Source organism: Entelurus aequoreus, linkage group LG04 (assembly GCF_033978785.1).
Source record: "Entelurus aequoreus isolate RoL-2023_Sb linkage group LG04, RoL_Eaeq_v1.1, whole genome shotgun sequence".
NCBI lineage: Eukaryota > Metazoa > Chordata > Actinopteri > Syngnathiformes > Syngnathidae > Entelurus > Entelurus aequoreus.
The window spans coordinates 37,442,355-37,454,447 of record NC_084734.1 but is presented as its reverse complement, the minus strand read 5'-3'; positions in this window follow the sequence as shown (position 1 = coordinate 37,454,447).

Genomic DNA, 12,093 nt, shown 5'->3' with positions numbered 1-12,093 from the left:
AAAAGGCTTTCTTGCAGATCTCCATAGTGGAGAAAGACAGAGATGCAGTGAGATTTCTGTGGCTTACAGGCCCACCAAGCGGAGAAGAGGATGGAGAGCTGCGTGTTCTGCAGATGACTAGAGAGGTGTTTGGGGCCTCCCCAAGTCCATTCCTACTTGCAGCTACAATCAGAAAACACCTAAAACAATATGAAACAAAACAACCACAGGTTGTAGAGACACTAAAAGAGTCACTTTACGTCGATGATTTCATTGCAAGCGCACACAGTGTTGAAGAGGCCTATCATGTGACAGCAACTGCAACCCAAATGCTGTCAACCGCAGGCATGGACCTCTGCAAGTGGATGACCAACTCTCATGAGCTGGAGAAGAAATGGAAGGAGGGCACAACAGACCACACACTGGCATCGGAGACACACGGAGCTGTGCTCAAGGTGATGGGCCTAGTGTGGAGACCAAAAACAGATGACTTCACCTTTGACCTCAAACCGCTATTGAGCACCTTAAAAGAAAAGAAGAACACAAAGAGAAGTGTTCTACAGTTAGCTGCATGCGTCTATGACCCACTCGGGTTCCTGACACCTTTCACAGTCAGAATCAAGTGCATGTTTCAAGAAATGTGGGAGAGAGGACTCTCCTGGGACGAAGAGCTACCACCTGACCTGACTCAAGAATGGCAACAGTGGTGTTCAGAACTGCCCCAGCTACACCAGCTCGCCATACCAAGGTGGTATCGAACAGACATGCAGCCAGAAAATAAACATGCCCTAACACTACATGTGTTCTGCGACGCAAGTGAAAGAGCCTACAGTGCTGCAGCCTACCTACAAGGTGAATCGCCAGATGGAGAACCTATAATGAGCCTAGTCGTTTCCAAATCCAGGGTGGCTCTGCCACGCCTGGAGCTCATGGGAGCTGTGATTGGAGCGAGACTAGCCAACAACTTGATGATGACTCTAAAATTGGAACCAAATCAGATACGAATGTGAAGTGATTTTTTTTTTTTATTTTTTTATTTTTTTATGTGGACAGACTCTATGATTACACTGCATTGGATTTGCAGCTCAGCTCAGAAGTGGAAACAGTTTGTTGCAAACAGAGTGACCGAGATCCAGTCACTGACCAACCCTGAGAGATGGTCACACATCCCAGGGAAGATAAATCCAGCTGACCTCCCCACAAGAGGACAAAGTGTTGAAGGTCTGATACAGAACCACCTATGGTGGAACGGGCCCAGCGTTCTGACATCAACTGATCAGTCAGAGGAGACAGAAAATGAAAATGTTCCAGACAAGGTGAATGCAGAACTAAGGTCCAGCCAACAGATCACTGTGCAGCTCGCTGCAAATGACACAGACCCCACTGAACCAGTGTTAGAACTGGAAAGATACAGCAAGCTGAAAAGAGTCCTCAGAGTGACAGCCTGGATAAAGAGATTCATAGCCAATGCTCAAACAAAACCAAAGAAAAAAGGGGATCTAACTGCTGACGAGTTCTTCGAGGCAGAAAAGTACTGGATCAAGACAACACAACAACAGAGTTTCAGCCAGGAGATAAAACAACTGAAAGTGGAAAAGGGCCTAAACCATGACTGCAAGATTAAAGAATTCAAACCTTTTCTGTATGAACACGAGCTGCTCAGTGTGGGAGGAAGGCTGCAGCAGTCCGAATTCACATATAGAGAGCAGCACCCATGGATTATGCCCAATAAACACAGATATTCAGAACTGCTGATACAGAGCTGTGATGAAAAGGTGATGCACTCAGGAGTGAGAGACACTCTCGTCCAAGTGAGGGAGAGATCAATCAATCAATCAATCAATGTTTATTTATATAGCCCTAAATCACAAGTGTCTCAAAGGGCTGTACAAGCCACAACGACATCCTCGGTACAGAGCCCACATACGGGCAAGGAAAACTCACCCCAGTGGGACGTCAATGTGAATGACTATGAGAAACCTTGGAGAGGACCGCATATGTGGGTAACCCCCCCCCCCCCCCCCTCTAGGGGAGACCAAAAGCAATGGATGTCGAGTGGGTCTGACATAATATTGTGAAAGTCCAACACATCAGCGAAAGTCCAGTCCATGGTGGGGCCAGCAGGAACCATCCCGAGCGGAGACGGGTCAGCAGCGTAGAGATGTCCCCATCCGATGAACAGGCTAGCGGTCCACCCCGGAGCAGAGTAGAAAAGAAAAGAAAAGAAACGGCAGATCAACTGGTCTAAAAAGGGAGTCTATTTAAAGGCTAGAGTATACAAATGAGTTTTAAGATGAGACTTAAATGCTTCTACTGAGGTAGCATCTCTAACTTTTACCGGGAGGGCATTCCATAATATTGGAGCCCGAATAGAAAACGCTCTATAGCCCGCAGACTTTTTTTGGGCTCTGGGAATCACTAATAAGCCGGAGTTCTTTGAACGCAGATTTCTTGCCGGGACATATGGTACAATACAATCGGCAAGATAGGCAGGAGCTTGACCGTGTAGTATTTTATACGTAAGTAGTAAAACCTTAAAGTCGCATCTTAGGTGCACAGGAAGCCAGTGCAAGTGAGCCAGTATAGGCGTAATATGATCAAACTTTCTTGTTTTTGTCAAAAGTCTAGCAGCCGCATTTTGTACCATCTGTAATCTTTTAATGCTAGACATAGGGAGGCCCGAAAATAAAATGTTACAGTAATCGAGACGAGATGTAACGAACGCATGAATAATGATCTCAGCATCGCTTGTGGACAAAATGGAACGAATTTTAGCGATATTACGGAGATGAGAGAAGGCCGTTTTAGTAACACTCTTAATGTGTGACTCAAACGAGAGAGTTGGGTCGAAGATAATACCCAGATTCTTTACCGAGTCGCCTTGTTTAATTGTTTGGTTGTCAAATGTTAAGGTGGTATTATTAAATAGATGTCGGTGTTGAGCAGGACCGATAATCAGCATTTCCGTTTTCTTAGCGTTGAGTTGCAAAAAGTTAGCGGACATCCATTGTTTAATTTCATTAAGACACGCCTCCAGCTGACTACAATCCGGCGTGTTGGTCAGCTTTAGGGGCATGTAGAGTTGGGTGTCCTCAGCATAACAGTGAAAGCTAACACCGTATTTGCGTATGATGTCACCTAGCGGCAGCATGTAAATACTAAAGAGTGCAGGGCCAAGAACCGAACCCTGGGGAACTCCGCACGTTACCTTAACATAGTCCGAGGTCACATTGTTATGGGAGACACACTGCATCCTGTCAGTAAGATAAGAGTTAAACCAAGACAAGGCTAAGTCTGACATCCCAATACGCGTTTTGATACGCTCTAATAAAATATTATGATCAACAGTATCGAAAGCGGGGCTAAGATCAAGAAGCAGCAACATAGATGACGCATCAGAATCCATCGTTAGCAATAGATCATTAGTCATTTTTGCGAGGGCTGTCTCCGTAGAGTGATTTGCCCTGAAACCGGATTGAAAAGGTTCACAGAGATTGTTAGACGCTAAGTGTTCATTTAGCTGCTTTGCGACAATTTTTTCGAGAATTTTCGAGATAAACGGAAGGTGGGACACCGGCCGGTAGTTCACCATGAGGTCAGGATTGAGGTTAGGTCTTTTGAGTAGAGGATGAATAACCGCTTTTTTGAATGCTAGGGGAACAGTACCAGAGGAAAGTGATAAGTTTATAATATTTAACACTGATGGACCTAATAAAACAAAAAGTTCCTTGATAAGTTTCCCAGGAATTGGGTCAAGTAAACATGTTGTTTGTTTTGTCCCATTTACACATTTTGACAATTCCTGCAATGTTATTTCATCAAAGAGAGAGAAACTATTTTGGAGGGCAGTGTCCGTCGTATATACAGTCGTATTTGTGTTAATACAGGGGTCGGCAACCCAAAATGTTGAAAGAGCCATATTGGACCAAAAATACAAAAACAAATCTGTCTGGAGCTGCAAAAAATTAAAAGCCATATTACATGTGTCATGAGATATACATTTAATTAAGAGGACTTAAAGGAAACTAAATGACCTCAAATATAGCTACAAATGAGGCATAATGATGCAATATGTACATATAGCTAGCCTAAATAGCATGTTAGCATCGATTAGCTTGCAGTCATGCAGTGACCAAATATGTCTGATTCACACTCCACACAAGTCAATAACATCAACAAAACTCACCTTTGTGCACTCACGCACAACGTTAAAAGTGTGGTGGACAAAATGAGACAGAAAAAGAAGTGGCATAAAACACGTCCTAGAAAGTCGGAGAAAGTTATACATGTAAACAAACTATACGGTGAGTTCAAGGACCGCCAAAATTAGTAGGACAAAACGGCGCTCGCCAAATACTCGAATCAGTGAAGCATGTTTAATAGAAACAGTGTGCTTTATAACAATTAGGGAGGTTTGTGTCATGTTTGTCCTCCTACACAAACCATACTAAAACAAAAAAATAGATTTTTTTTCCCCCTCATCTTTTTCCATTCTTCATACATTTTTGAAAAATCTCCAGAGAGCCACTAGGGCGGCGCTAAAGAGCCGCATGCGGCTCTCGAGCCGCGGGTTGCCGACCCCTGTGTTAATAGAACCCAGTTGTAGCTGAGATGCATTGTCTTTAATCTCTTTTCTAATGACTTCAATTTTCTTATTAAATAAATTCATAAAGTCATCTGCTGAGTGGGTGGAGCTACTGGGAGGAGTCCCTTGTTGGGTTAGCGATGCTACTGTACTAAACACAAATTTAGGATCATTTTTGTTGAGGTGGATGAGATTTGAGTAATATTTAGCTTTAGCTGAGGTAAGCATGCGTTTATAAGTTTTTAAACTATCACTCCATGCTTGATGGAAAACCTCAAGTTTAGTCGCACGCCATTTGCGTTCCAGCTTTCTACATGATAATTTCTGGGCTTTAGTTTCTTCTGTAAACCATGGGGTACGCCTTTTAGGGGCCCTTTTTAGCTTTAGCGGTGCTACACTATCAATGGTGTCGCGCAGGGCGTCGTTAAAGCTGTTAGTGAGGTTATCAATAGAGCCCACATAATTTGGGAATGGTGCCATTACCGAAGGCAGTAGGTCAGTAAGAGTCGTCGTTGTGGCAGTATTAATGTTGCGGCTGCTATAGTAGTTATTATTATTATTATTAGTTTGTTGACAATGAGTCAGAACTTCGAATTTTATAAGGTAATGATCGGACATTACTTTAGTGTACGGGAGTAACGTAACCTTAGAGGTGGTGACACCCCTGACAAGCACTAGATCTATCGTATTACCGTTGCGATGCGTGGGTTCATTTATTATTTGTGTAAGACCACAGCTATCAATTATAGTCTGGAGCGCCACGCATGGAGGGTCCGATGGGGTATTCATATGGATGTTAAAGTCTCCCATTATGATTATATTGTCGGCGTGCGTCACTAGATCAGCAACGAACTCTGAAAATTCATTGATAAAGTCCGAATAGGGCCCTGGGGGGCGGTAGATGACAGCCAGGTGCAGAGGCAGCGGTGTGACAAACCTCACAGTAAGCACCTCAAACGAGTTATATTTATTATTTAGGTCCGAGGTAAGGCTAAAGTTTTTGTTGTATATTAGTGCAACACCCCCACCCCTTTTAATGGGGCGGGCAATATGCGTTCCCGTATAGCCAGGAGGAGACGCCTCACCCAGCGCAAAAAATTCGTCTGGTTTGAGCCAGGTCTCGGCTAGACCAACGACATCAAGATGGTTGTCTCTGATGACTTCATTAACTAATAACGTTTTGGAAGACAATGACCTTATGTAGTATACGATATCATCATTGCCAAATTTTAACCAAATACAATATTTTAAGTTTTACCAATTTTATTTTGTTACACACAGTCAAACTGGTTTTTAAATGCTTGCATAACTCTGCTCCCCAATTGCTCTGCAAGGCAATTACAAGACTGCAAAGTGGTACCAGATCTACCACCCGAGCAGTGTCAAAAGGCAACTGTTGTGTTCCATTCCGTAGAACATCTTTTGCCCAGACTGCCTTTTCAATAAAAGGACCACAACTATGGAACTCTTTACCGGACACTTTGAAAAGTATACCTGCACTTGTCACTTTCAAAAAACAAACAAAATTATGGCTAGTTGAGCAACAATCGTGTTCCCATGTTTAGTTTTTACTCATTTTTACTAATTGGTTTTTATCTAGTCTGCACTTTGTCCGTGTTATTATTATTATTATTGGCTTTTATCTAGTTTGCACTTTGTCTGTGTTATTACTATTATCATTATTATCAACTCACTCTATTTTTTATTTTCCTATTTTAATGATGTTGGATCTGTGTTGTTGTTGTTGTTGTTGTTGTTGGGGACAAGTGTTGTAAATTAGCTTTGGCTACAAACACTGTGATGCATGCATCGGATAACTGTTTCAGATGTCTATGTTTTTGTATCTGTCCCTATTTCAAATAAACCTCTATAATAATAATAATAATAATGTTTAAAAAGCCCATATTATAGGTAGTGGGCTGTTTTGAGGAGTTTTTGTTGAAAGTATCCGTAGTAGCAATATTAATAATGTTACGTTTATTATGCGTAGTGCACTTTAAATAATTTCGACCATATCTAGGAATTGATATGACAGGAATTTTTAGATTGTTTGCCACCTCAGTAAAATGCATGTCCACCTCTGACGCAGAAAAAACATTATGTGAGTTGTATATTATTCTAAGAGAATTGCTATGTGTGCAGGGATTATCCAGCCTGGCGCTGGCTAGTTCTAGCTTAACAGACTCCTTATTAGCGCTTCTTTGTGGATTAGCATTTAGCTTTTTCGTTAGCCCCACTAACAACAATGCATTTAGCTTTGTTGTTAGCCCCGCCCGACACCCCCGCTTCTGCTTCCGAGCGCATCGCTTACGTCTCTTTCGTTGACGGTCTCCGCTGGTAGTGGACGCCGCTGCTTCAAAGGCCACTGCTGGATGTAGCTCGCGAAGAATTCCCAAGCTAGCGAGTAGGTCCACCGTACACGCATCTTTCAGCCCAAAATGGCCCGATCTCTCCACATCCAGAATCGTAAGTCGGTCGTAAGTGATCACGGAGTGAACACGCTGTGAGCCAGCCATGAAATTGACTGAATTGAGGGGTATTTTTGCCAAATCGGTCTACACTTCCAGGAGCGCTCGCAAGAAGCCGCTGCCTTGAAGCGCCGCCATCTTGGATACTGGATCCTGCGTGCCAGGCAGCTAGTGAAGAGAACTGTGGCCAGCTGCACAGTTTGCAAAAGATTCAAGGCAAAGGCCGGACAGCAGATCACTGCGCCCTTGCCCAAAGACCGAATAACTGAATCCCCACCATTCGAAGTCACGGGTGTGGATTTTGCAGGGCCACTTTATGTGAAAACAGATGATTCTGGGAAAAAGTCATACATCGCGCTATTCACCTGTGCTGTTACCAGAGCAGTACACCTGGAACTGGTCTCAGATCAGTCAACAGAGACATTCCTGTTAGCGTTGAAAAGATTCATCTCCAGAAGAGGATTATGCAAAATAATCTACTCAGACAATGCCAGAACATTCAAGAGAGCTGATCAAGACCTGAAGGAGCTGTGGAAGGCTATCAAAGAACCCCAGCTGTTAGAGTTCTTCTCAGAAAAGGGCATCACCTGGAAGTTCATTGCAGAGCGAGCAGCCTGGTGGGGTGGATTCTGGGAGAGGCTCGTCCGATCAGTAAAAACATGCCTGAAGAAAGTTTTAGGGAGAGCTTCACTCAACTTTGAAGAGATGTGCACAATACTGACAGAAGTAGAGGCGATCATAAACTCAAGGCCTCTGACATTTGTGCACAATGAAGTGGATGAACCACAGCCGCTGACCCCAGCCCACTTTCTGGTGGGAAAACGGCTGACCTCTCTGCCACCAAAGCCCTTCCCTGCTAACTTTCAGCACACAACTGCAAACAAGGCAGAGATCACTCGAAGATGGAAGTACAGACAGAGACTCACAACCAGCTTCTGGAACGCCTGGCGTAAGGATTACCTACTGGACTTGAAGTCAGCACACTGTTGTGACACACCAACACCCACCCCACTGAAAGTGGGTGACGTTGTACTCATTGGAGAGGACAACACCCCCAGACAAACCTGGAAACTGGGAAGAATCACAGAACTGTTTACCGGCCGAGATGGACTTGTCAGGTCGTGCATAGTCCGCACTCCCTCAGGGATTTTGCTAAGAAGACCTATTCAGTTACTGTACTGTCTTGAGATTTAGATGAACGTAGTTCATGGGGGGAGGATGTTGTAACTAATGGGTTATATAGTTCATGTGTAATGATCATTCCTAATTTGCATGTTTGATTTAATTGCTGATAAATTGATCTATTAATATTTACAGCTAAAAAGAGTTAAAAGGGAATTGTTTTGAATTATACATGTATTTGATATTGATTATTTGAGAAACACTGACATTGAATTGAGTTGTTTCTACTCAATAGCCTAACAAAGGGTAAACTAAAAGACTGCATGTTCCACAATGCATTGCGGCAAACCGGATGTTAGAAAGACCGGGAGCAGGTGCATTGTGGTTGTTGAGATGAGAATTACGAGCCTACGGGTAAAGTGAATGACAGATAACAAGTTATAAAGATCGTTTTGTACCGTTTGTATCCCCATTTTTTTCTTATATAAAGTTGAACTTTATTACACATTTCGACGTCCTGTCCAATACTTTGACCGTAGTTAATCCACAGAGGTAGTTAAAAAGCTCCTCGGTGGCAAGGCCCCGGGGGTGGATGAGATCCGCCCAGAGTTCCTTAAGGCTCTGGATGCTGTGGGGCTGTTTTGGTTGACAAGACTCTGCAGCATCGCGTGGACATCGGGGGCGGTACCTCTGGATTGGCAGACCGGGGTGGTGGTTCCTCTCTTTAAGAAGGGGAACCGGAGGGTGTGTTCTAACTATCGTGGGATCACACTCCTCAGCCTTCCCGGTAAGGTCTATTCAGGTGTACTGGAGAGGAGGTTACGCCGGATAGTCAAACCTCGGATTCAGGAGGAACAGTGTGGCTTTTGTCCTGGTCGTGGAACTGGGGACCAGCTCTATACTCTCGGCAGGGTCCTTGAGGGTGCATGGGAGTTTGCCCAACCAGTCTACATGTGTTTTGTGGACTTGGAGAAGGCATTCAACCCTGTCCCTCGGGAAGTCCTGTGGGGAGTGCTCAGAGAGTGTGGGGTATCGGACTGTCTGATTGTGGCGGTCCGCTCCCTGTATGATCAGTGCCAGAGTTTGGTCCGCATTGCCGGCAGTAAGTCGGACACGTTTCCAGTGAGGGTTGGACTCCGCCAAGGCTGCCCTTTGTCACCGATTCTGTTCATAACTTTTATGGACAAAATTTCTAGGCGCAGTCAAGGCGTTGAGGAGATCTGGTTTGGTGGCTGCAGGATTAGGTCTTTGCTTTTTGCAGATGATGTGGTCCTGATGGCTTCATCTGGCCAGGATCTTCAGCTCTCACTGGATCGGTTCGCTGCTGAGTGTGAAGCGACTGGGATGAGAATCAGCACCTCCAAGTCCGAGTCCATGGTTCTCGCCCGGAAAAGGGTGGAGTGCCATCTCCGGGTTGCGGAGGAGACCCTGCCCCAAGTGGAGGAGTTCATGTACCTCGGAGTCTTGTTCACGAGTGAGGGAAGAGTGGATCGTGAGATCGACAGGCGGATCGGTGCGGCGTCTTCAGTAATGCGGACGCTGTGTCGATCCGTTGTGGTTAAGAAGGAGCTGAGCCGGAAGGCAAAGCTCTCAATTTACCGGTCGATCTACGTTCCCATCCTCACCTATGGTCATGAGCTTTGGGTTATGACCGAAAGGACAAGATCACGGGTACAAGCGGCCGAAATGAGTTTCCTCCGCCGGGTGGCGGGGCTCTCCCTTAGAGATAGGGTGAGAAGCTCTGCCATCCGGGGGGAGCTCAAAGTAAAGCCGCTGCTCCTCCACATCGAGAGGAGCCAGATGAGGTGGTTCGGGCATCTGGTCAGGATGCCACCCGAACGCCTCCCTAGGGAGATGTTTAGGGCACGTCCGACCGGTAGGAGGCCACGGGGAAGACCCAGGACACGTTGGGAAGACTATGTCTCCCGGCTGGCCTGGGAACGCCTCGGGATCCCCCGGGAGGAGCTGGACGAAGTGGCTGGGGAGAGGGAAGTCTGGGTTTCCCTGCTTAGGCTGCTGCCCCCGCGAACCGACCTCGGATAAGCGGAAGAAGATGGATGGATGGATGGATACCTCTGTCATGAATGTGTCTGATACTACATCAATCAATCAATCAATCAATCAAAGTTTATTTATATAGCCCTTAATGCCCTGATACCACATCAGGGCAAAAAAAAAATTCAACCTAATGGGCACAATGAGAAACCTTGGAAGGGACCGCAGATGTGGATTCCCCCCGGTGACCGGTAAAATGGATGCTGAGTGGATACAGTTAATAACGTGAGTCCAGTCCATAGTGAGGCCAGCGTGTAGACAAGTCAGCAACGCAGAGACGTCATCGACTGATGCAGAGGAGTGGTCCCGACTTGGAACAGCTAGCGCAACTGTGGAAACTGTTCTGTGGCCACCTGATAACCTCACAACGCAGGAGAGGGGGGAAGAGCAGAAAAGAGAGACGGCGGATCAACTGGTCTAAAAAGCATAGAGTATACAAATGAGTTTTAAGATGGGACTGAAATGCTTCTACTGAGGTAGCATCTCTAACTGTTACCGGTAGGGCATTCCAGAGTACTGGAGCACCAATAGAAAACGCTCTAAAGTCCGCAGACTTTTGAAGTTCCCTTTTAACGGCTTTGTGCTCACGCGACTGTGTTTACATAAACTGATGCAACCACACAAACGCGAGACAGCTTTACAGCACAACACATCACACTGTCGTGACTCCGCTGCCTTAAGTGTTCTGGCAAACTTTACATCAGCAGGGAGTACAAGTTGGAACACATATTTCAGGCAATCCAGCTACATTTAGGGCCTCATCTACTAAAGACTATGTATTAAAACAAGTGCAAAGTTGATAGTGCACACAAAGAGGTTATACTAAGCTCGTGTGCAGAGGATTGCATCTCTAAAATGAGCAAAGTTGAGAGTGCAATCCATTATGTGTGTCTGTCTTTATATATATATATATATATATATATATATATATATATATATATATATATATATATATATATATATATATATATATATATATATATATATATATATATATATATATGCAGAATATATGCTGAGTATAAAAACGACCAAAATAGTAATAGGAGAAGATACAAATAGAATCATTTAGCGCTTGCTATATGATTTATCAAGACTAAAACTGTTCGGCGCTTGCTGTTTTACGTCTCTATTTAGCATGTTTAAAGGCCTACTGAAACCCACTACTACCGACCACGCAGTCTGATAGTTTATATATCAATGATGAAATCTTAACATTGCAACACATGCCATTACGGCCGGGTTAACTTATAAAGTGCAATTTTAAATTTCCCGCTAAACTTCCGGTTGAAAACGTCTATGTATGATGACGTATGCGCGTGACGTCAATCGTTGAACCGGAAGTATTGGTACACCATTGAATCCAATACAAAAAGCTCTGTTTTCATCTCAAAATTCCACAGTATTCTGGACATCTGTGTTGGTGAATCTTTTGCAATTTGTTTAATGAACAATGAAGACTGCAAAGGAGAAAGTTGTAGGTGGGATCGGTGTATTAGCGGCTGGCTGTAGCAACACAACCAGGAGGACTTTGAGATGGATAGCAGACGCGCTAGCCGCCAACCTCACCTTGACTTCCTCCGTCTCCGGACCGCCGACCGCATCTATGATCGTCGCTCCGTCGATCGCTGGAACGCAGGTGAGCACGGGTTGTGATGAGCAGATGAGGGCTGGCGTAGGTGGATAGCTAATGTTTTTAGTATAGTGTGGGACGGCGTGGCGAAGTTGGTAGAGTGGCCGTGCCTGCAATCTGAGGGTTGCTGGTTACTGGGGTTCAATCCCCACCTTCTACCATCCTCGTCACGTCCGTTGTGTCCTTGGGCAAGACACTTCACCCTTGCTCCTGATGGCTGCTTGTTAGCGCCTTGCATGGCAGCTCCCGCC